General features: G+C 49.1%; 33 non-coding genes across 33 annotated transcripts; 16 read left to right on the top strand and 17 right to left on the bottom strand.

The window, feature by feature from the left end:
- Window positions 1–9774: 9774 nt before the first annotated feature.
- Trnad-guc (transfer RNA aspartic acid (anticodon GUC)) lies at window positions 9775–9846 on the top strand. Its single transcript has one exon. It is a non-coding gene; the product is annotated as a tRNA-Asp (tRNA).
- A 236-nt stretch (window positions 9847–10082) lies between these two features.
- On the bottom strand, window positions 10083–10154 carry Trnam-cau (transfer RNA methionine (anticodon CAU)). Its single transcript has one exon. It is a non-coding gene; the product is annotated as a tRNA-Met (tRNA).
- Window positions 10155–10402: 248 nt separating this feature from the next.
- Window positions 10403–10475, bottom strand: Trnar-acg (transfer RNA arginine (anticodon ACG)). The gene has a single exon. It is a non-coding gene; the product is annotated as a tRNA-Arg (tRNA).
- A 442-nt stretch (window positions 10476–10917) lies between these two features.
- On the top strand, window positions 10918–11009 carry Trnai-uau (transfer RNA isoleucine (anticodon UAU)). Its single transcript is given in 2 exon segments — window positions 10918–10955; window positions 10974–11009. It is a non-coding gene; the product is annotated as a tRNA-Ile (tRNA).
- Window positions 11010–11120: 111 nt separating this feature from the next.
- Window positions 11121–11192, top strand: Trnad-guc (transfer RNA aspartic acid (anticodon GUC)). The gene has a single exon. It is a non-coding gene; the product is annotated as a tRNA-Asp (tRNA).
- A 236-nt stretch (window positions 11193–11428) lies between these two features.
- Window positions 11429–11500, bottom strand: Trnam-cau (transfer RNA methionine (anticodon CAU)). Its single transcript has one exon. It is a non-coding gene; the product is annotated as a tRNA-Met (tRNA).
- Window positions 11501–11748: 248 nt separating this feature from the next.
- Window positions 11749–11821, bottom strand: Trnar-acg (transfer RNA arginine (anticodon ACG)). The gene has a single exon. It is a non-coding gene; the product is annotated as a tRNA-Arg (tRNA).
- Window positions 11822–12263: 442 nt separating this feature from the next.
- Trnai-uau (transfer RNA isoleucine (anticodon UAU)) lies at window positions 12264–12355 on the top strand. The gene is given in 2 exon segments: window positions 12264–12301; window positions 12320–12355. It is a non-coding gene; the product is annotated as a tRNA-Ile (tRNA).
- Window positions 12356–12466: 111 nt separating this feature from the next.
- Trnad-guc (transfer RNA aspartic acid (anticodon GUC)) lies at window positions 12467–12538 on the top strand. Its single transcript has one exon. It is a non-coding gene; the product is annotated as a tRNA-Asp (tRNA).
- Window positions 12539–12774: 236 nt separating this feature from the next.
- Trnam-cau (transfer RNA methionine (anticodon CAU)) lies at window positions 12775–12846 on the bottom strand. The gene has a single exon. It is a non-coding gene; the product is annotated as a tRNA-Met (tRNA).
- A 248-nt stretch (window positions 12847–13094) lies between these two features.
- On the bottom strand, window positions 13095–13167 carry Trnar-acg (transfer RNA arginine (anticodon ACG)). The gene has a single exon. It is a non-coding gene; the product is annotated as a tRNA-Arg (tRNA).
- A 442-nt stretch (window positions 13168–13609) lies between these two features.
- Window positions 13610–13701, top strand: Trnai-uau (transfer RNA isoleucine (anticodon UAU)). The gene is given in 2 exon segments: window positions 13610–13647; window positions 13666–13701. It is a non-coding gene; the product is annotated as a tRNA-Ile (tRNA).
- Window positions 13702–13812: 111 nt separating this feature from the next.
- Window positions 13813–13884, top strand: Trnad-guc (transfer RNA aspartic acid (anticodon GUC)). The gene has a single exon. It is a non-coding gene; the product is annotated as a tRNA-Asp (tRNA).
- Window positions 13885–14120: 236 nt separating this feature from the next.
- Trnam-cau (transfer RNA methionine (anticodon CAU)) lies at window positions 14121–14192 on the bottom strand. The gene has a single exon. It is a non-coding gene; the product is annotated as a tRNA-Met (tRNA).
- Window positions 14193–14440: 248 nt separating this feature from the next.
- On the bottom strand, window positions 14441–14513 carry Trnar-acg (transfer RNA arginine (anticodon ACG)). The gene has a single exon. It is a non-coding gene; the product is annotated as a tRNA-Arg (tRNA).
- A 442-nt stretch (window positions 14514–14955) lies between these two features.
- On the top strand, window positions 14956–15047 carry Trnai-uau (transfer RNA isoleucine (anticodon UAU)). The gene is given in 2 exon segments: window positions 14956–14993; window positions 15012–15047. It is a non-coding gene; the product is annotated as a tRNA-Ile (tRNA).
- A 739-nt stretch (window positions 15048–15786) lies between these two features.
- On the bottom strand, window positions 15787–15859 carry Trnar-acg (transfer RNA arginine (anticodon ACG)). Its single transcript has one exon. It is a non-coding gene; the product is annotated as a tRNA-Arg (tRNA).
- A 442-nt stretch (window positions 15860–16301) lies between these two features.
- Window positions 16302–16393, top strand: Trnai-uau (transfer RNA isoleucine (anticodon UAU)). Its single transcript is given in 2 exon segments — window positions 16302–16339; window positions 16358–16393. It is a non-coding gene; the product is annotated as a tRNA-Ile (tRNA).
- A 419-nt stretch (window positions 16394–16812) lies between these two features.
- Window positions 16813–16884, bottom strand: Trnam-cau (transfer RNA methionine (anticodon CAU)). Its single transcript has one exon. It is a non-coding gene; the product is annotated as a tRNA-Met (tRNA).
- Window positions 16885–17132: 248 nt separating this feature from the next.
- On the bottom strand, window positions 17133–17205 carry Trnar-acg (transfer RNA arginine (anticodon ACG)). Its single transcript has one exon. It is a non-coding gene; the product is annotated as a tRNA-Arg (tRNA).
- Window positions 17206–17647: 442 nt separating this feature from the next.
- Window positions 17648–17739, top strand: Trnai-uau (transfer RNA isoleucine (anticodon UAU)). Its single transcript is given in 2 exon segments — window positions 17648–17685; window positions 17704–17739. It is a non-coding gene; the product is annotated as a tRNA-Ile (tRNA).
- Window positions 17740–18158: 419 nt separating this feature from the next.
- On the bottom strand, window positions 18159–18230 carry Trnam-cau (transfer RNA methionine (anticodon CAU)). Its single transcript has one exon. It is a non-coding gene; the product is annotated as a tRNA-Met (tRNA).
- Window positions 18231–18478: 248 nt separating this feature from the next.
- On the bottom strand, window positions 18479–18551 carry Trnar-acg (transfer RNA arginine (anticodon ACG)). Its single transcript has one exon. It is a non-coding gene; the product is annotated as a tRNA-Arg (tRNA).
- Window positions 18552–18993: 442 nt separating this feature from the next.
- Trnai-uau (transfer RNA isoleucine (anticodon UAU)) lies at window positions 18994–19085 on the top strand. The gene is given in 2 exon segments: window positions 18994–19031; window positions 19050–19085. It is a non-coding gene; the product is annotated as a tRNA-Ile (tRNA).
- Window positions 19086–19196: 111 nt separating this feature from the next.
- On the top strand, window positions 19197–19268 carry Trnad-guc (transfer RNA aspartic acid (anticodon GUC)). The gene has a single exon. It is a non-coding gene; the product is annotated as a tRNA-Asp (tRNA).
- Window positions 19269–19504: 236 nt separating this feature from the next.
- On the bottom strand, window positions 19505–19576 carry Trnak-cuu (transfer RNA lysine (anticodon CUU)). Its single transcript has one exon. It is a non-coding gene; the product is annotated as a tRNA-Lys (tRNA).
- Window positions 19577–19824: 248 nt separating this feature from the next.
- Trnar-acg (transfer RNA arginine (anticodon ACG)) lies at window positions 19825–19897 on the bottom strand. Its single transcript has one exon. It is a non-coding gene; the product is annotated as a tRNA-Arg (tRNA).
- A 442-nt stretch (window positions 19898–20339) lies between these two features.
- Trnai-uau (transfer RNA isoleucine (anticodon UAU)) lies at window positions 20340–20431 on the top strand. The gene is given in 2 exon segments: window positions 20340–20377; window positions 20396–20431. It is a non-coding gene; the product is annotated as a tRNA-Ile (tRNA).
- A 111-nt stretch (window positions 20432–20542) lies between these two features.
- Trnad-guc (transfer RNA aspartic acid (anticodon GUC)) lies at window positions 20543–20614 on the top strand. The gene has a single exon. It is a non-coding gene; the product is annotated as a tRNA-Asp (tRNA).
- Window positions 20615–20850: 236 nt separating this feature from the next.
- Trnak-cuu (transfer RNA lysine (anticodon CUU)) lies at window positions 20851–20922 on the bottom strand. The gene has a single exon. It is a non-coding gene; the product is annotated as a tRNA-Lys (tRNA).
- Window positions 20923–21170: 248 nt separating this feature from the next.
- On the bottom strand, window positions 21171–21243 carry Trnar-acg (transfer RNA arginine (anticodon ACG)). The gene has a single exon. It is a non-coding gene; the product is annotated as a tRNA-Arg (tRNA).
- Window positions 21244–21685: 442 nt separating this feature from the next.
- Trnai-uau (transfer RNA isoleucine (anticodon UAU)) lies at window positions 21686–21777 on the top strand. Its single transcript is given in 2 exon segments — window positions 21686–21723; window positions 21742–21777. It is a non-coding gene; the product is annotated as a tRNA-Ile (tRNA).
- A 111-nt stretch (window positions 21778–21888) lies between these two features.
- Trnad-guc (transfer RNA aspartic acid (anticodon GUC)) lies at window positions 21889–21960 on the top strand. The gene has a single exon. It is a non-coding gene; the product is annotated as a tRNA-Asp (tRNA).
- Window positions 21961–22080: the final 120 nt, after the last annotated feature.

Genomic DNA, 22080 nt, shown 5'->3' with positions numbered 1-22080 from the left:
CGCGGCCTGAAAACGGAGGGAGTACACATCTCTACCAAGCTTGGCACAGTCTTAGGCCAAGTATGACAGTGGTGTTAAAAATCTGATCGTATTTCATCATCCGTGACAATTACACCACGGACCTGGATAGACGTGTTGTCTCCCAGAACCTAAGAGGAAGTCTTTCCTCTCACCACTTCTGGCTACACGCAGGAGATTCCGAGAGTCATAAAGCGTTGCCCACCATTTTCAGCTAATTCAGTAAAGCATTCTACGTCCTTCACGACAGTTAATTCATTGTTTTCTGGTTGCTGTAGTGTGTACTAAACATTCAGTAGTTGGGTTAAGTGGCTGCGCGGAGTGGCCCTGCGGTTTGAGGCGGCATGTCACGGAGTGCGCGGCTGCTTCCGCCGTATATTGGAGTCCTCCCTCGGGCATGGGTGTTTGTGTGTTCTTAGTTTAAAGTAGCTTAAGTAATGTGTAAGACTGGGGAACAATGATCTCAGCAGTTTGGTCCCTTAGGAATTCAGACACATTTGAACATTTGATTAAGTGCTCCAACAGGAATTGACACGTTGTCGCAGCGATAAATTATCTGAATTGGTTGTAGAGTCAGACTTTCACTATCAGTTTCCTGTATCAAGTATTCTGCTTGATCTGCTTTTGTTCTAACGATTAAATTAGCAGCTAAGATTAATGCGGGTACTGGGTATGAAGAATAAGCAAAGCTTCTACCATTTTAACTGAACTGAAAAAATAATGGCAATAAGCGACAGAAGGGCTCTTATAAACGAGTAATTGAGAAGAATATTATACAACAATTAATTATTTCAACCGAAACTTCGGCTGAAACCTATCAGTACGTACTACTGTTAACAGCAGTGGCACTTTGACTGCACAGATTAGCTACACCAGGATATTATCCACACGTTGCAACACCAGCTTCACGTCTATATTGTAGCCGACTGTGCATCATGTTGTAAGGTATAATGCAGTGGAGCCGAACTGACGCTTGTGGCCGTGACACTGAGCTACTAAAGCAACTGTTGAAGAGGACATCAGTGACACGTTGTAGCGGTAAGTGGGTCATCTAGGTGCAAAGCAGAGTGGGAGAACTTATGGAAGCAATGAATTTTGTCTTTCATATCATCAAGCCCGTTGCTTTACCATTTTTCGATTTGTGAATGAGTTGCAAGTTTTTCAGTCATTTCAGCTGCGAGATGCCTTATCTTCTTGTTTATTAGTTGTTGTCTATTTGTGAGACCCAAAATTTTTCATTTAAACAAGTGCTGCTGTGAAATAATGTCCTGAGAGAAGTGAACGTGTCCGAGAGCAGCCTCCAGCCTTTGTAAATGTTTTGGGACACATGGAACACTCCAGTGATTGTTGTCTTACCATACTCTAGCAGTGGTAATCTTTTTTGCTAAATCCATTCACCATAGGGATTTATGTAAAACAGAAGTATATTCAAATTGCACCAAGTATCACAGTTTACAAGGAATGTAGGTTGATGGATGGAGTGTGGGGAAGGGGGGGGATGTGTGGGAGTGGGAAAGTTTAGTGTTGGGAGGAAAGTGTGATGGTCTGATACTCTTATATGTCACCTGCACCTATACTTGTGATGAAAATAATCACAACATTTTGCAAAAAGTGAAATCACGTTCTTTAATGAGCAGCACGAAAGTTACATGTTGTGATTGTGTCTGGCGTTCAAAATTCTCACATAAATATTGTCTGGGGTTCAAAATTCTCACATCAATATTAAACAGTTAAGTAATAGCGAGACCTGACATCTTACATAGTACACATGTGCAGCAAAACAAACGAGACAGAGAAATTTTTCCATCCACTTCCATTTGGACAATTTAAGACATTTTGAAATGTGGAAGCAATTGTGTAGAAAGCGGACGTGGCACATCCGATCCGCAACCTGTCGTCGTCAGGGCGTGTCTCACTTGGATGAATTGTGGGGAAACCATCGGCGTGCAATGAAGTTTTAACATGCATGCCATATTGAAAAAAAAATGCATTAAAATAAAAGAAGACATGAATGGCTACAACTACTTGTGTCAGAGCATAGAGAGTACCATGTTCACGAGACATTTGCGTGAATGGGATTCGGTTGAAAACACAAGGCACACCTGTATTTGCGAGGGCACCATGGTCGCTAGTTAGATTCGAAGTGGAGGCGAGAATAGTGCTACCTAGCAGGGGAACCAGTGACACTGGTGACTTCATTAGACAAATCCTTCTTAAAATGATCTATTAGGTTTAAGTCACCTACTTCTCATAAGAATTGCATTTTTATCGGTGAGCGATGGAGGAATCATAAGGCAAGCAGTGACATACATTTCTGTGACTGCATAACATTTGGCTATCGCGAAGTGACCGTTAAGGCTGTTCAGAAAGTTATCATCATCATCATCATCATCATCATCAACATCAACGCAGACGGTTTGCATATCGTTTTGAATTACCTGAAGTCATTTTCTTGGAGGACGTTCGCACCAGAATCCTTGGAAGAGTTAATTTCGTTGTGGTATTTGCCCATATGTCCACGTGATCACTTGTATCACACGTTTCGCAGTTGATAATTGCAGTGATTACACTGAGAACAGATGATGTGTGCATTTTGCTTAGATAAGCTCTCCTGTCTATCCCCTGCGTGGGACACAACATGTAAAACATGCAAGTTGATGCTCTAAGCAGTGAGTGAGCATGCATTATCCTAAACCCACATATGCCTAAAACAAATGAAACTTATTTTTGTACTTTTCCTACATACTTTTCAAAAGAACATAATTTAACCTCAAACGTCAGATAAAAATGGAAAAAGATGTTTGGTCGTAAAATAATCGCATAAACTTAAGTATAATGAAGCAAATGGCTCTAGGCACATCTTTCTCATAAACAAACACATACACAGTGGAATATAAACGACTCGCACCACGCTGAAACGAAGAGAATAATATCATCCTTCTACTTTACATGTAAGAAGCACGTCATCTTATCAAATGGATTTTGCTTGGTAGAACTCAGTTGCCGAAAATATTACTTTAGATTTTACTACAATTTTCTGCAGTAAGACGTACTTCTTACTAACGCCAGAAGTATATTGTTGAATTTATAGTAGAAAATGTACTGTTAACTTAACGTGCACAACTCGTTGTTTTCCAAAATTTGCCATAGGCTATTCTCACATATCTTCAATGTCGACAGATACAGCAAATTGTACGGACAATTCCAAACGACGGAATGTGTATGTTAGCACAATGATATGTTCAGTATCTCCCTATGAGTACTCTTAATGTGCTTTTCTTTCTTTGTGTAAGTATAATTTGCATAATACTATCCGTATTACGATAAAGTATAACCACGTCTCCATAGTAAGCATATGGAGTGGAACAATGTTGTCTGTGTGATTTTATTTTCTTACATCTACCATATATTTTGATAATATGCACGTCTTAATAGCAAGCACAACACCCATACATTGTATTTCCCTCCACTAATATTTCCAACTGCTAAATGTTTACCAAGCGAATGACTTCCAATGATTGGTTTCGGTCCATATGAGGCGGGTACACATCGCAGAGCAACGTGTTCTCCGTGGCTCGGCAACTGCGTGTCGTCCACTGACAACGGCGGCGCGGCCACTCTGGTCTTCCGCACTCTGCAGGGAGCTGCCAAGGAAGGCATCTCTCCTCCAGCTGCTCGGCCACGGTGCGCCTGCATAGCTTAGAGCTTGCCACACATCTGCCCTCGCTGTTGGACAGGTAGCAGAAGGCAAGGCGCGCGTTTTTCTGCAATTTTTCGGTGATGACAAGCGGTTGATATGCTTGTAAGTGTAGCATATGAAACAAGAATCGTATGAAGCATCCGTAGCCAGGTGCTAAAGTCGCAGTATGGCCGCAGGTGACGGTCGTATGATGGGTCTGTAGCCACAACAGGTTGGCAGCAAAGCAAATACCGCTAACTGAAAGCACCCTGCTGTAGCCCCAGTTAGTCAGCCGGCGGCTGCGCTGGAGGTCGGACGTGCCGTGCTGTGCGCAGCGCTGCGTTAGCTCCGCGTGGTAAGCCTCTGCTCTTGCTGCATCGCGTCGTTGTGTATAGTGTTTTTGTAGCAATGGAAACGCATTAAGAGATGTCTAAACCACAACGGAAAGACACACTGAAATTTACGTTTGATCGCGACTTTGCTCGACCGAAATCATTTGATGTGGAACAGTGGTTAGAAGATGAGGTTACGATCGGAATTGATGATATTGTCGGTATCCATTTTTCGATTATGAACAGTGTGGTTTTTGTCAAACTGGTCAGTTCGGAGTTGTGTGAAAGAATAGTTCAATCCTGTGGTGGCGTCATGAAATTTAAACATTCTGACGGCAATGTTGGGGAGGTTATCGTTGCGCATGCCGGCCTAGGTATTCGAACCGTACGCGTCTTTGAACTTCCCTTTGAAATAACATGTGACCAGATAAATGCTGTTATTTCTCCATACGGTAAAGTTTTGAGTAATATTGCCGAACGGTGGTCTGCCGCACACAAATTCCCTGTTTTGAATGGTGTGCGCCAATTAAAAGTCGAATTGCAGAAGCACATTCCGTCATTTATAAACGTCTGCGGCTATAGGGCTGTTGTGATGTACGATGATCAACCGAAAACGTGTGCTGTTTGCAACTTACCAGGCCACGTTCGTGCAGAATGTCTTCAAAGGCGGGTGGCGCAACTGCCTGCCGGGGATGCCTCTAGACCATCCGCTATGTCAACACTGCCCCTGTCGTACGTAGCCGTGACGCGCGGTCTTGCAGGTGGTACTGCGGTCCCCGACGTTACTACGAATAACCACCTACAAGCGACCGACACACCGACCGACTCACGTGTAATATCTGCAGAACACCAACCCACCTCGGAAGAAGTAGCTGCTCCCGCCGTTGTCACTGTGGACCCGCACAATGAGGCAATGGATACCGACGCGGCCTCGGTCGCCTCGAGTCATGCTCCTCTGCATCCTGACACTTCTTTCGATGTCGAAAGCCTACCAGGTGCAAGAGAAACAGATCTGGCTTCTAGTGGTGCTACTCCGCATCCTGAAGCTTCTTGAGTAACTGACCACCGCCTCTCGGGAGCTATGAAAACAGACCTGGCAACAGCCACTTCTAGTAGTGCGACCTCGCAACCTGAGGCTTCTTCAGGTACTGACCAAAGTCCACAACGGGGCGCCTCCCCCAAGAAATCTAAAAAACGGAGGATCGCGAGCTAAGGTGCAGACCTGACTGCACCACATCTGCGTGAACGGGCGAAGCAAATAGGGGGAAAACTACGTCAGTCTGCATCTGAAAACTTGACATGTAATCAGCAGTCATCTACAGAAGACCCCTTGGTCCTGGGCAATGTCTCCGGTTCTGTCGGGTTGCATATAGATGGAGTAGCACTTTCTCGATCCGACGAAAAAGGTCACCAGAATCCACCTGACCATAGTGAAACTCTGAATGACGAGCCTATGAGAGATCGGTCGACTTCGTGGGCCGACGATGTCGACGAAACTACCGCAGAGGAAGCAATTATGGACACCACAGGAACCGTTACAGTCGCCACGATTGCCACCAAACAAGATGACATCTTTATGAATGTCACCTCCGCGGCAGATACTGCCCCAGACAAAGAGAAGCCGACTAATCCCTTCCCGAGCCATGAATATTTCTAACCTGAACAGCGTACTGCCGTTTGTCCGTCTGTCTATCAGATCAGATTTCTTGATGTTTTATCGATGTGACTTGTTGTTCGAGTTTTTCCTGAAGTTACTCCCGTTTTGGCGAACGTAGTTTCGTTGCAGGCCTATAAGATCGCCACGTTGAATATCAACAAAATATGTAGCGTCTTTAATTTACAAAATTTAAAAGATTTCCTATATGCCTCTGATGTGGACATATTGTTGTTACAAGAAGTAGCTAACATCAAACTTGACTTCATAGAAGGGTATATTGCTATAATCAATCCTGGAATCGGTAGTGACTTGGGTACTGCATTTATTTTCAAAGAGGGCATCATCATTAAAGACATAGAACAACTGCCTAACGGCAGAGGTATTGCCGGCACCTTCCAGTCCACGAGGATCATTAATGTCTATGCCCCATCTGGTTCTACCAATCGTCGCCAAAGAGCACAGTTTTTTAGGGAAGGAATTGTTCCTTTGTTTGGTGTACGCTGCCACCATACCATCCTTGGAGGTGACTTTAACAGTGTCATTCATGCCAAAGACCAAACTCCGAACTTAAACAAATCGCCAGAACTGGAACGGATCATAACTGACCTCCGTTTTACTGATTCGTGGGAGCACAAGCACGGAGCTGCACCCGGCTTTACTCACCTCACGAATCATTCAGCAAGCCGGTTAGATCGGATATACGTCTCACCCAATCTGAAACACCGCATTCTGCAATCTGAAGTTTGGCCAACCATTTTTTCAGACCACGCTGCATATATCTGCACATTAAATATGGAACGACAAGGAACATGTCGATATAAAGGGCTGTGGAAACTTAATGTTTCACACTTAAAAGACCCTGCCTGTCAGGAAGCCTTTCTCACCACGTGGAGAGCTTGCGAGACCAAACTCACCTCCTACACCTCGACCATGGATTGGTGGCTTAAATGCGCCAAACCTCGGATCCGTAAATGTTTCATCAACTACTCCCGGGAGAAGAGCTTTTGGCATAAAAGAACAATAGAATTTTACTTTCACTGTCTCCGAGAACTCTACCTGCAAGGTGCATCAGCTATTGGGAACCATGAACGAATTAAAAAAGTCCAGGCAAAAATACTGACGTTACGGCGACAACAGCTTGAAGGTTACCAAATAAGGTCACGAGCAGAGACTACGGCACAAAACGAAGCTACTTCGGTCTATCACGTGATTCGTGAAACTAACAGAGGTTTCCGAAAAATACTGACGGAGCTCCAAACTGAGAATGGAACCACCTTGACAATGCATAACGAAATAAAAGCGGCAATCCTAACCCATTTCGACAACTTGTTTTCAGCTAAGGTAGTCGACGAACAAGCACAGGATGATTTACTGGCCAACCTGCAAGGTAGCGTTAGTACAGCGTCCGCGGATGCTCTAATTGCAGGGGCAACCGAAGACGATGTAGAGTATGCTGTTTATCAAAGTGCAAAAAATAAATCCCCTGGAGCCGACGGAATACCAGCGGAGTTTTATCAAGTCTTTTGGGACCATATCAGACATAGAATTACAGGTATCTGTAATGAACTTTTGACACTCGGTCAGGAGATACCAAAAGATTTTCGAGAAGGGATCATAGTGTTAACCACAAAATCCTCGGCTGGCAAGAAAATTGGAAACTTGAGACCAATCACACTGCTGAACAGTGATTATAAAATTTTTACGCGGCTCTTAGCCCACAGACTTAAACAAGTAATGACCAGTGTTACCGGACCGTATCAGTCTAGTGTGGGGAAGGGTAGAAAAATTCAACAAACACTGTCCAACTATCGCGACGTAATTTCCATAGCGGAAGTGTGCAGACTCCAATGTGCCATCGTGTCGTTAGATTTTGATAAAGCCTTCGACAGGATCAGCCACTCTTACCTCCTGAAAACGATGGATGCAATGGGCTTTCCGCCGCGTTTCGTTGACGTCATACGGCGTTTGGTCACGTATAATTCCTCAAGGATAATCATCAATGGACAGCCTAGCCGGCCAATAGGGATCGCAAGTTCCGTCAGGCAAGGTTGTCCTTTGTCCATGACACTTTTTGCCTTGGCCATAGAACCCTTACTCGCTACCTTGACTCAGCGGTTACAAGGAGTACAAATACGAGGACACAAACTCATTTGTCAAGGTTATGCGGATGATGTTGGACTTCTTGTTATGAATATGGCAGAAATCGAGACGGCGATGCAAATAATTGAACAATACGAAAAAGCGTCGGCCGCAAGGTTGAACAAAACCAAGTCCGGCATATTCAATATCGGACATGGCATTGGCATGTGCACACAAGGTCAGTTACGCGAGCTCACCGCCTTGAAGTGTCTAGGCGTTGATTTCCGAAAAAATATACGTCAAACTATTGCGACCAACTACAGACGAGTATTAACCACCGTACGTGCTAGTGTACGGACACACAGTATTAGGCAACTCAATGAAATTCAGCGAGTGTCTCTCGCGAACGTCTCCATTATTTCTAAAGTCAATTATATCGCACAGATTCTGCCAATGCCCGCCGTCATCGCTAAACAAATTATGTCGGCAATAGGCTATTTTGTGAGCCGTGGTCACATATTTAAAATCCCATATGACACTCTGACACTCGCCACTAAAAATGGAGGCTTAAACTTAACGGATATTACAAAGAAGTCCCATGCTCTGTACATCTGCAATACGTTTCGGCAATGGAGACAATCAAGCAGTTGTCTCGCTGCCCACCTTCTGACAGAAATATCTCCAGATGACCTCTCACCACCTATTAATGTGCAGCATATACCAAGCGCACTTTACCATTTGCGATGGTTTTTAATAGAATATAGCTATCTACATTCACGAATTCCGGACAACGATATGAACAACGTAAAAGAAATATACGGCAAATTGATGGAAGAGAAGAAGAAAAACAAAATCGAACACAAATACCCATGTTATAACTGGAATGTGATATGGGACAATATTCATACCCGTACTATAGCTACTGATCTGAAAGCAACATGGTACTTCGCTGTCAACAGGAAATTTGCAACTAACTCTAAACTTCATACGATCCACCTCACCGACTCGCCACTTTGTGAAACGTGTAATTTAATTGATACCGAAGAACATCGTTTCGTGTGTGACAGGGTTCAAGATATATGGCTGTATGTACGACGAAAGTTGGCGGTTATCCTACGAACGTCGCCTAACGCAATAACACCTGCGGACTTTTTGGCACCGGATGATGTCCCCTTTCCTGCCACGAAAAGAAACGCAGTCAACTGGCTGAAAGCGGCAACAGTGCATTACCTCTTCACGAAAGATGAGACAAGCAAAGAGGATTTTTGGATCTATCTGCTAACTGAGCATCACAAGTTACTGCAAACTAGTAAATATAAAGAAACTTATGCTAAATTTTTAATCAAGACCTTAATGTAACAGAAGCAACAAGAAATATTACGGACTCAGAGGCAATATGCCAGAGCTGGTCATAATGCTGCTTAAATTTAAAATTCCAATGATGAAGATAGTTTGTTTTAGTTTTCATTGGCATTGATATTATACTGAGGATTACATTTATTAAACATTTTGATCAAGCCAGAATAAATAGCTACTTCACACCGAGGATGGTTTTATTTTCTTATCAGTGAGCAGCGGAAGATTGGAATATCCGGAAAAAAAAAAATAATGGTTTGCTGTTTGCAACAAAAGCATTGATATTTATTTTAACAGCAAACTGTTTATGTTCTTTAAGCAATGCCTCCAATAGGTATTAGTGTTTGTATTGTGAAACTGAGATGAAAGTAAAAAAAAAAACAAAAAAAAAGTCGTAGAGCATTCGACTAAAAAAAAAAAAAAAGGTAGGTTAGAGCGCCAAAAAAAAAAAAAAAAGTGGCGCAATTGGTTAGCGCACGGTACTTATAAGGCAGTAGCCGTGAGCAATGCCGGGGTTGTGAGTTCGAGCCTCACCTGGGGCATACTTTTATTTCGTAGCAGCTGACTCTGAAAGCACCGGGACGCTAGATTTGAGATGAATCACCTACTTGAGAAGCATAAGTGTGCGTGCGTTGTGCGTACCGACTGCGTATTCCTCGGTAGTATAGTGGTTAGTATCCCCGCCTGTCACGCGGGAGACCGGGGTTCGATTCCCCGCCGGGGAGGTGCGATTTTTATATCGCGAAAGTTGCACGTGTGGCCCGAAAAGACATTAACGTTGTGATCGAGAAATGTAGTTGCTGCAGAATCGTAAGAAACTCTGCGTCTTAGGAAGTGTTTCTCGTATTCTCCACACGACGTCGTCGTCGTTTCAGAACTTACAGGGTTTGCTGTTGACGCTGAGTCAGCGCACCCCAGGCTTAATGATCGAGCTCGAAGCACCGAAGAAAAAGAATAATTTTAGCAGAGCGTGGTTTCGATCCACGGACCTCTGGGTTATGGGCCCAGCACGCTTCCACTGCGCCACTCTGCTGCGTGACGTGCGACACTTGGAAAAGCGTTGTCTGCGTCGCGTACCGTTTAATTAACTGTGCAACATCTCTCAGCTTGACTTGTCTCGACTTTGCTCGACTGACGCTACGCTGACGCTTGCACGAAGCGATATTTACCACGATCGTCTCGAGATGCAGCTGCGAGATGCTCAGGATTGACATTGCACTCCACGCAGGTGGAAACATTCGAATGCACTGCCTAGCTACGCGCCCGCAACTAACAAAATGCCGACCCTGCCAGGATTCGAACCTGGAATCTTCTGATCCGTAGTCACACGCGTTATCCGTTGCGCCACAGGGCCACTGGTCGCCTTTCGTCATATGAGGCGGGTACACATCGCAGAGCAACGTGTTCTCCGTGGCTCGGCAACTGCGTGTCGTCCACTGACAACGGCGGCGCGGCCACTCTGGTCTTCCGCACTCTGCAGGGAGCTGCCAAGGAAGGCATCTCTCCTCCAGCTGCTCGGCCACGGTGCGCCTGCATAGCTTAGAGCTTGCCACACATCTGCCCTCGCTGTTGGACAGGTAGCAGAAGGCAAGGCGCGCGTTTTTCTGCAATTTTTCGGTGATGACAAGCGGTTGATATGCTTGTAAGTGTAGCATATGAAGCAAGAATCGTATGAAGCATCCGTAGCCAGGTGCTAAAGTCGCAGTATGGCCGCAGGTGACGGTCGTATGATGGGTCTGTAGCCACAACAGGTTGGCAGCAAAGCAAATACCGCTAACTGAAAGCACCCTGCTGTAGCCCCAGTGGCGCAATTGGTTAGCGCACGGTACTTATAAGGCAGTAGCCGTGAGCAATGCCGGGGTTGTGAGTTCGAGCCTCACCTGGGGCATACTTTTATTTCGTAGCAGCTGACTCTGAAAGCATCGGGACGCTAGATTTGAGATGAATCACCTACTTGAGAAGCATAAGTGTGCGTGCGTTGTGCGTACCGATTGCGTATTCCTCGGTAGTATAGTGGTTAGTATCCCCGCCTGTCACGCGGGAGACCGGGGTTCGATTCCTCGCCGGGGACGTGCGATTTTTATATCGCGAAAGTTGCACGTGTGGCCCGAAAAGACATTAACGTTGTGATCGAGAAATGTAGTTGCTCCAGAATCGTAAGAAACTCTGCGTCTTAGGAAGTGTTTCTCGTATTCTCCACACGACGTCGTCGTCGTTTCAGAACTTACAGGGTTTGCTGTTGACGCTGAGTCAGCGCACCCCAGGCTTAATGATCGAGCTCGAAGCACCCAAGAAAAAGAATAATTTTAGCAGAGCGTGGTTTCGATCCACGGACCTCTGGGTTATGGGCCCAGCACGCTTCCACTGCGCCACTCTGCTGCGTGACGTGCGACACTTGGAAAAGCGTTGTCTGCGTCGTGTACCGTTTAATTAACTGTGCAACATCTCTCAGCTTGGCTTGTCTCGACTTTGCTCGACTGACGCTACGCTGACGCTTGCACGAAGCGATATTTACCACGATCGTCTCGAGATGCAGCTGCGAGATGCTCAGGATTGACATTGCACTCCACGCAGGTGGAAACATTCGAATGCACTGCCTAGCTACGCGCCCGCAACTAACAAAATGCCGACCCTGCCAGGATTCGAACCTGGAATCTTCTGATCCGTAGTCAGACGCGTTATCCGTTGCGCCACAGGGCCACTGGTCGCCTTTCGTCATATGAGGCGAGTACACATCGCAGAGCAACGTGTTCTCCGTGGCTCGGCAACTGCGTGTCGTCCACTGACAACGGCGGCGCGGCCACTCTGGTCTTCCGCACTCTGCAGGGAGCTGCCAAGGAAGGCATCTCTCCTCCAGCTGCTCGGCCACGGTGCGCCTGCATAGCTTAGAGCTTGCCACACATCTGCCCTCGCTGTTGGACAGGTAGCAGAAGGCAAGGCGCGCGTTTTTCTGCAATTTTTCGGTGATGGCAAGCGGTTGATATGCTTGTAAGTGTAGCATATGAAGCAAGAATCGTATGAAGCATCCGTAGCCAGGTGCTAAAGTCGCAGTATGGCCGCAGGTGACGGTCGTATGATAGGTCGGTAGCCACAACAGGTTGGCAGCAAAGCAAATACCGCTAACTGAAAGCACCCTGCTGTAGCCCCAGTGGCGCAATTGGTTAGCGCACGGTACTTATAAGGCAGTAGCCGTGAGCAATGCCGGGGTTGTGAGTTCGAGCCTCACCTGGGGCATACTTTTATTTCGTAGCAGCTGACTCTGAAAGCATCGGGACGCTAGATTTGAGATGAATCACCTACTTGAGAAGCATAAGTGTGCGTGCGTTGTGCGTACTGATTGCGTATTCCTCGGTAGTATAGTGGTTAGTATCCCCGCCTGTCACGTGGGAGACCGGGGTTCGATTCCCCGCCGGGGACGTGCGATTTTTATATCGCGAAAGTTGCACGTGTGGCCCGAAAAGACATTAACGTTGTGATCGAGAAATGTAGTTGCTCCAGAATCGTAAGAAACTCTGCGTCTTAGGAAGTGTTTCTCGTATTCTCCACACGACGTCGTCGTCGTTTCAGAACTTACAGGGTTTGCTGTTGACGCTGAGTCAGCGCACCCCAGGCTTAATGATCGAGCTCGAAGCACCCAAGAAAAAGAATAAATTTAGCAGAGCGTGGTTTCGATCCACGGACCTCTGGGTTATGGGCCCAGCACGCTTCCACTGCGCCACTCTGCTGCGTGACGTGCGACACTTGGAAAAGCGTTGTCTGCGTCGCGTACCGTTTAATTAACTGTGCAACATCTCTCAGCTTGGCTTGTCTCGACTTTGCTCGACTGACGCTACGCTGACGCTTGCACGAAGCGATATTTACCACGATCGTCTCGAGATGCAGCTGCGAGATGCTCAGGATTGACATTGCACTCCACGCAGGTGGAAACATTCGAATGCACTGCCTAGCTACGCGCCCGCAACTAACAAAATGCCGACCCTGCCAGGATTCGAACCTGGAATCTTCTGATCCGTAGTCACACGCGTTATCCGTTGCGCCACAGGGCCACTGGTCGCCTTTCGTCATATGAGGCGGGTACACATCGCAGAGCAACGTGTTCTCCGTGGCTCGGCAACTGCGTGTCGTCCACTGACAACGGCGGCGCGGCCACTCTGGTCTTCCGCACTCTGCAGGGAGCTGCCAAGGAAGGCATCTCTCCTCCAGCTGCTCGGCCACGGTGCGCCTGCATAGCTTAGAGCTTGCCACACATCTGCCCTCGCTGTTGGACAGGTAGCAGAAGGCAAGGCGCGCGTTTTTCTGCAATTTTTCGGTGATGACAAGCGGTTGATATGCTTGTAAGTGTAGCATATGAAGCAAGAATCGTATGAAGCATCCGTAGCCAGGTGCTAAAGTCGCAGTATGGCCGCAGGTGACGGTCGTATGATGGGTCTGTAGCCACAACAGGTTGGCAGCAAAGCAAATACCGCTAACTGAAAGCACCCTGCTGTAGCCCCAGTGGCGCAATTGGTTAGCGCACGGTACTTATAAGGCAGTAGCCGTGAGCAATGCCGGGGTTGTGAGTTCGGGCCTCACCTGGGGCATACTTTTATTTCGTAGCAGCTGACTCTGAAAGCATCGGGACGCTAGATTTGAGATGAATCACCTACTTGAGAAGCATAAGTGTGCGTGCGTTGTGCGTACCGATTGCGTATTCCTCGGTAGTATAGTGGTTAGTATCCCTGCCTGTCACGCGGGAGACCGGGGTTCGATTCCCCGCTGGGGACGTGCGATTTTTATATCGCGAAAGTTGCACGTGTGGCCCGAAAAGACATTAACGTTGTGATCGAGAAATGTAGTTGCTGCAGAATCGTAAGAAACTCTGCGTCTTAGGAAGTGTTTCTCGTATTCTCCACACGACGTCGTCGTCGTTTCAGAACTTACAGGGTTTGCTGTTGACGCTGAGTCAGCGCACCCCAGGCTTAATGATCGAGCTCGAAGCACCCAAGAAAAAGAATAATTTTAGCAGAGCGTGGTTTCGATCCACGGACCTCTGGGTTATGGGCCCAGCACGCTTCCACTGCGCCACTCTGCTGCGTGACGTGCGACACTTGGAAAAGCGTTGTCTGCGTCGCGTACCGTTTAATTAACTGTGCAACATCTCTCAGCTTGGCTTGTCTCGACTTTGCTCGACTGACGCTACGCTGACGCTTGCACGAAGCGATATTTACCACGATCGTCTCGAGATGCAGCTGCGAGATGCTTAGGATTGACATTGCACTCCACGCAGGTGGAAACATTCGAATGCACTGCCTAGCTACGCGCCCGCAACTAACAAAATGCCGACCCTGCCAGGATTCGAACCTGGAATCTTCTGATCCGTAGTCAGACGCGTTATCCGTTGCGCCACAGGGCCACTGGTCGCCTTTCGTCATATGAGGCGGGTACACATCGCAGAGCAACGTGTTCTCCGTGGCTCGGCAACTGCGTGTCGTCCACTGACAACGGCGGCGCGGCCACTCTGGTCTTCCGCACTCTGCAGGGAGCTGCCAAGGAAGGCATCTCTCCTCCAGCTGCTCGGCCACGGTGCGCCTGCATAGCTTAGAGCTTGCCACACATCTGCCCTCGCTGTTGGACAGGTAGCAGAAGGCAAGGCGCGCGTTTTTCTGCAATTTTTCGGTGATGACAAGCGGTTGATATGCTTGTAAGTGTAGCATATGAAGCAAGAATCGTATGAAGCATCCGTAGCCAGGTGCTAAAGTCGCAGTATGGCCGCAGGTGACGGTCGTATGATGGGTCGGTAGCCACAACAGGTTGGCAGCAAAGCAAATACCGCTAACTGAAAGCACCCTGCTGTAGCCCCAGTGGCGCAATTGGTTAGCGCACGGTACTTATAAGGCAGTAGCCGTGAGCAATGCCGGGGTTGTGAGTTCGGGCCTCACCTGGGGCATACTTTTATTTCGTAGCAGCTGACTCTGAAAGCATCGGGACGCTAGATTTGAGATGAATCACCTACTTGAGAAGCATAAGTGTGCGTGCGTTGTGCGTACCGATTGCATATTCCTCGGAAGTATAGTGGTTAGTATCCCCGCCTGTCACGTGGGAGACCGGGGTTCGATTCCCCGCCGGGGAGGTGCGATTTTTATATCGCGAAAGTTGCACGTGTGGCCCGAAAAGACATTAACGTTGTGATCGAGAAATGTAGTTGCTGCAGAATCGTAAGAAACTCTGCGTCTTAGGAAGTGTTTCTCGTATTCTCCACACGACGTCGTCGTCGTTTCAGAACTTACAGGGTTTGCTGTTGACGCTGAGTCAGCGCACCCCAGGCTTAATGATCGAGCTCGAAGCACCCAAGGAAAAAAATAATTTTAGCAGAGCGTGGTTTCGATCCACGGACCTCTGGGTTATGGGCCCAGCACGCTTCCACTGCGCCACTCCGCTGCGTGACGTGCGACACTTGGAAAAGCGTTGTCTGCGTCGCGTACCGTTTAATTAACTGTGCAACATCTCTCAGCTTGACTTGTCTCGACTTTGCTCGACTGACGCTACGCTGACGCTTGCACGAAGCGATATTTACCACGATCGTCTCGAGATGCAGCTGCGAGATGCTCAGGATTGACATTGCACTCCACGCAGGTGGAAACATTCGAATGCACTGCCTAGCTACGCGCCCGCAACTAACAAAATGCCGACCCTGCCAGGATTCGAACCTGGAATCTTCTGATCCGTAGTCACACGCGTTATCCGTTACGCCACAGGGCCACTGGTCGCCTTTCGTCATATGAGGCGGGTACACATCGCAGAGCAACGTGTTCTCCGTGGCTCGGCAACTGCGTGTCGTCCACTGACAACGGCGGCGCGGCCACTCTGGTCTTCCGCACTCTGCAGGGAGCTGCCAAGGAAGGCATCTCTCCTCCAGCTGCTCGGCCACGGTGCGCCTGCATAGCTTAGAGCTTGCCACACATCTGCCCTCGCTGTTGGACAGGTAGCAGAAGGCAAGGCGCGCGTTTTTCTGCAATTTTTCGGTGATGACAAGCGGTTGATATGCTTGTAAGTGTAGCATATGAAGCAAGAATCGTATGAAGCATCCGTAGCCAGGTGCTAAAGTCGCAGTATGGCCGCAGGTGACGGTCGTATGATGGGTCGGTAGCCACAACAGGTTGGCAGCAAAGCAAATACCGCTAACTGAAAGCACCCTGCTGTAGCCCCAGTGGCGCAATTGGTTAGCGCACGGTACTTATAAGGCAGTAGCCGTGAGCAATGCCGGGGTTGTGAGTTCGAGCCTCACCTGGGGCATACTTTTATTTCGTAGCAGCTGACTCTGAAAGCATCGGGACGCTAGATTTGAGATGAATCACCTACTTGAGAAGCATAAGTGTGCGTGCGTTGTGCGTACCGATTGCGTATTCCTCGGAAGTATAGTGGTTAGTATCCCCGCCTGTCACGTGGGAGACCGGGGTTCGATTCCCCGCCGGGGAGGTGCGATTTTTATATCGCGAAAGTTGCACGTGTGGCCCGAAAAGACATTAACGTTGTGATCGAGAAATGTAGTTGCTGCAGAATCGTAAGAAACTCTGCGTCTTAGGAAGTGTTTCTCGTATTCTCCACACGACGTCGTCGTCGTTTCAGAACTTACAGGGTTTGCTGTTGACGCTGAGTCAGCGCACCCCAGGCTTAATGATCGAGCTCGAAGCACCCAAGGAAAAAAATAATTTTAGCAGAGCGTGGTTTCGATCCACGGACCTCTGGGTTATGGGCCCAGCACGCTTCCACTGCGCCACTCTGCTGCGTGACGTGCGACACTTGGAAAAGCGTTGTCTGCGTCGCGTACCGTTTAATTAACTGTGCAACATCTCTCAGCTTGGCTTGTCTCGACTTTGCTCGACTGACGCTACGCTGACGCTTGCACGAAGCGATATTTACCACGATCGTCTCGAGATGCAGCTGCGAGATGCTCAGGATTGACATTGCACTCCACGCAGGTGGAAACATTCGAATGCACTGCCTAGCTACGCGCCCGCAACTAACAAAATGCCGACCCTGCCAGGATTCGAACCTGGAATCTTCTGATCCGTAGTCAGACGCGTTATCCGTTGCGCCACAGGGCCACTGGTCGCCTTTCGTCATATGAGGCGGGTACACATCGCAGAGCAACGTGTTCTCCGTGGCTCGGCAACTGCGTGTCGTCCACTGACAACGGCGGCGCGGCCACTCTGGTCTTCCGCACTCTGCAGGGAGCTGCCAAGGAAGGCATCTCTCCTCCAGCTGCTCGGCCACGGTGCGCCTGCATAGCTTAGAGCTTGCCACACATCTGCCCTCGCTGTTGGACAGGTAGCAGAAGGCAAGGCGCGCGTTTTTCTGCAATTTTTCGGTGATGACAAGCGGTTGATATGCTTGTAAGTGTAGCATATGAAGCAAGAATCGTATGAAGCATCCGTAGCCAGGTGCTAAAGTCGCAGTATGGCCGCAGGTGACGGTCGTATGATGGGTCGGTAGCCACAACAGGTTGGCAGCAAAGCAAATACCGCTAACTGAAAGCACCCTGCTGTAGCCCCAGTGGCGCAATTGGTTAGCGCACGGTACTTATAAGGCAGTAGCCGTGAGCAATGCCGGGGTTGTGAGTTCGAGCCTCACCTGGGGCATACTTTTATTTCGTAGCAGCTGACTCTGAAAGCATCGGGACGCTAGATTTGAGATGAATCACCTACTTGAGAAGCATAAGTGTGCGTGCGTTGTGCGTACCGATTGCGTATTCCTCGGAAGTATAGTGGTTAGTATCCCCGCCTGTCACGTGGGAGACCGGGGTTCGATTCCCCGCCGGGGAGGTGCGATTTTTATATCGCGAAAGTTGCACGTGTGGCCCGAAAAGACATTAACGTTGTGATCGAGAAATGTAGTTGCTGCAGAATCGTAAGAAACTCTGCGTCTTAGGAAGTGTTTCTCGTATTCTCCACACGACGTCGTCGTCGTTTCAGAACTTACAGGGTTTGCTGTTGACGCTGAGTCAGCGCACCCCAGGCTTAATGATCGAGCTCGAAGCACCCAAGGAAAAAAATAATTTTAGCAGAGCGTGGTTTCGATCCACGGACCTCTGGGTTATGGGCCCAGCACGCTTCCACTGCGCCACTCTGCTGCGTGACGTGCGACACTTGGAAAAGCGTTGTCTGCGTCGCGTACCGTTTAATTAACTGTGCAACATCTCTCAGCTTGGCTTGTCTCGACTTTGCTCGACTGACGCTACGCTGACGCTTGCACGAAGCGATATTTACCACGATCGTCTCGAGATGCAGCTGCGAGATGCTCAGGATTGACATTGCACTCCACGCAGGTGGAAACATTCGAATGCACTGCCTAGCTACGCGCCCGCAACTAACAAAATGCCGACCCTGCCAGGATTCGAACCTGGAATCTTCTGATCCGTAGTCAGACGCGTTATCCGTTGCGCCACAGGGCCACTGGTCGCCTTTCGTCATATGAGGCGGGTACACATCGCAGAGCAACGTGTTCTCCGTGGCTCGGCAACTGCGTGTCGTCCACTGACAACGGCGGCGCGGCCACTCTGGTCTTCCGCACTCTGCAGGGAGCTGCCAAGGAAGGCATCTCTCCTCCAGCTGCTCGGCCACGGTGCGCCTGCATAGCTTAGAGCTTGCCACACATCTGCCCTCGCTGTTGGACAGGTAGCAGAAGGCAAGGCGCGCGTTTTTCTGCAATTTTTCGGTGATGACAAGCGGTTGATATGCTTGTAAGTGTAGCATATGAAGCAAGAATCGTATGAAGCATCCGTAGCCAGGTACTAAAGTCGCAGTATGGCCGCAGGTGACGGTCGTATGATGGGTCTGTAGCCACAACAGGTTGGCAGCAAAGCAAATACCGCTAACTGAAAGCACCCTGCTGTAGCCCCAGTGGCGCAATTGGTTAGCGCACGGTACTTATAAGGCAGTAGCCGTGAGCAATGCCGGGGTTGTGAGTTCGAGCCTCACCTGGGGCATACTTTTATTTCGTAGCAGCTGACTCTGAAAGCATCGGGACGCTAGATTTGAGATGAATCACCTACTTGAGAAGCATAAGTGTGCGTGCGTTGTGCGTACCGATTGCGTATTCCTCGGTAGTATAGTGGTTAGTATCCCCGCCTGTCACGCGGGAGACCGGGGTTCGATTCCCCGCCGGGGAGGTGCGATTTTTATATCGCGAAAGTTGCACGTGTGGCCCGAAAAGACATTAACGTTGTGATCGAGAAATGTAGTTGCTGCAGAATCGTAAGAAACTCTGCGTCTTAGGAAGTGTTTCTCGTATTCTCCACACGACGTCGTCGTCGTTTCAGAACTTACAGGGTTTGCTGTTGACGCTGAGTCAGCGCACCCCAGGCTTAATGATCGAGCTCGAAGCACCCAAGAAAAAGAATAATTTTAGCAGAGCGTGGTTTCGATCCACGGACCTCTGGGTTAAGGGCCCAGCACGCTTCCACTGCGCCACTCTGCTGCGTGACGTGCGACACTTGGAAAAGCGTTGTCTGCGTCGCGTACCGTTTAATTAACTGTGCAACATCTCTCAGCTTGGCTTGTCTCGACTTTGCTCGACTGACGCTACGCTGACGCTTGCACGAAGCGATATTTACCACGATCGTCTCGAGATGCAGCTGCGAGATGCTCAGGATTGACATTGCACTCCACGCAGGTGGAAACATTCGAATGCACTGCCTAGCTACGCGCCCGCAACTAACAAAATGCCGACCCTGCCAGGATTCGAACCTGGAATCTTCTGATCCGTAGTCAGACGCGTTATCCGTTGCGCCACAGGGCCACTGGTCGCCTTTCGTCATATGAGGCGGGTACACATCGCAGAGCAACGTGTTCTCCGTGGCTCGGCAACTGCGTGTCGTCCACTGACAACGGCGGCGCGGCCACTCTGGTCTTCCGCACTCTGCAGGGAGCTGCCAAGGAAGGCATCTCTCCTCCAGCTGCTCGGCCACGGTGCGCCTGCATAGCTTAGAGCTTGCCACACATCTGCCCTCGCTGTTGGACAGGTAGCAGAAGGCAAGGCGCGCGTTTTTCTGCAATTTTTCGGTGATGACAAGCGGTTGATATGCTTGTAAGTGTAGCATATGAAGCAAGAATCGTATGAAGCATCCGTAGCCAGGTGCTAAAGTCGCAGTATGGCCGCAGGTGACGGTCGTATGATGGGTCGGTAGCCACAACAGGTTGGCAGCAAAGCAAATACCGCTAACTGAAAGCACCCTGCTGTAGCCCCAGTGGCGCAATTGGTTAGCGCACGGTACTTATAAGGCAGTAGCCGTGAGCAATGCCGGGGTTGTGAGTTCGAGCCTCACCTGGGGCATACTTTTATTTCGTAGCAGCTGACTCTGAAAGCATCGGGACGCTAGATTTGAGATGAATCACCTACTTGAGAAGCATAAGTGTGCGTGCGTTGTGCGTACCGATTGCGTATTCCTCGGTAGTATAGTGGTTAGTATCCCCGCCTGTCACGCGGGAGACCGGGGTTCGATTCCCCGCCGGGGAGGTGCGATTTTTATATCGCGAAAGTTGCACGTGTGGCCCGAAAAGACATTAACGTTGTGATTGAGAAATGTAGTTGCTGCAGAATCGTAAGAAACTCTGCGTCTTAGGAAGTGTTTCTCGTATTCTCCACACGACGTCGTCGTCGTTTCAGAACTTACAGGGTTTGCTGTTGACGCTGAGTCAGCGCACCCCAGGCTTAATGATCGAGCTCGAAGCACCCAAGAAAAAGAATAATTTTAGCAGAGCGAGGTTTCGATCCACGGACCTCTGGGTTAAGGGCCCAGCACGCTTCCACTGCGCCACTCTGCTGCGTGACGTGCGACACTTGGAAAAGCGTTGTCTGCGTCGCGTACCGTTTAATTAACTGTGCAACATCTCTCAGCTTGGCTTGTCTCGACTTTGCTCGACTGACGCTACGCTGACGCTTGCACGAAGCGATATTTACCACGATCGTCTCGAGATGCAGCTGCGAGATGCTCAGGATTGACATTGCACTCCACGCAGGTGGAAACATTCGAATGCACTGCCTAGCTACGCGCCCGCAACTAACAAAATGCCGACCCTTCCAGGATTCGAACCTGGAATCTTCTGATCCGTAGTCAGACGCGTTATCCGTTGCGCCACAGGGCCACTGGTCGCCTTTCGTCATATGAGGCGGGTACACATCGCAGAGCAACGTGTTCTCCGTGGCTCGGCAACTGCGTGTCGTCCACTGACAACGGCGGCGCGGCCACTCTGGTCTTCCGCACTCTGCAGGGAGCTGCCAAGGAAGGCATCTCTCCTCCAGCTGCTCGGCCACGGTGCGCCTGCATAGCTTAGAGCTTGCCACACATCTGCCCTCGCTGTTGGACAGGTAGCAGAAGGCAAGGCGCGCGTTTTTCTGCAATTTTTCGGTGATGACAAGCGGTTGATATGCTTGTAAGTGTAGCATATGAAGCAAGAATCGTATGAAGCATCCGTAGCCAGGTGCTAAAGTCGCAGTATGGCCGCAGGTGACGGTCGTATGATGGGTCGGTAGCCACAACAGGTTGGCAGCAAAGCAAATACCGCTAACTGAAAGCACCCTGCTGTAGCCCCAGTGGCGCAATTGGTTAGCGCACGGTACTTATAAGGCAGTAGCCGTGAGCAATGCCGGGGTTGTGAGTTCGAGCCTCACCTGGGGCATACTTTTATTTCGTAGCAGCTGACTCTGAAAGCATCGGGACGCTAGATTTGAGATGAATCACCTACTTGAGAAGCATTAGTGTGCGTGCGTTGTGCGTACCGATTGCGTATTCCTCGGTAGTATAGTGGTTAGTATCCCCGCCTGTCACGTGGGAGACCGGGGTTCGATTCCCCGCCGGGGAGGTGCGATTTTTATATCGCGAAAGTTGCACGTGTGGCCCGAAAAGACATTAACGTTGTGATTGAGAAATGTAGTTGCTGCAGAATCGTAAGAAACTCTGCGTCTTAGGAAGTGTTTCTCGT

The sequence above is a fragment of the Schistocerca cancellata genome, chromosome 9, assembly GCF_023864275.1.
Source record: "Schistocerca cancellata isolate TAMUIC-IGC-003103 chromosome 9, iqSchCanc2.1, whole genome shotgun sequence".
Taxonomy (NCBI): Eukaryota; Metazoa; Arthropoda; class Insecta; order Orthoptera; family Acrididae; genus Schistocerca; species Schistocerca cancellata.
Note: the sequence above shows the minus strand (reverse complement) of the source record. Positions and strands in the feature narration are given on the sequence as shown.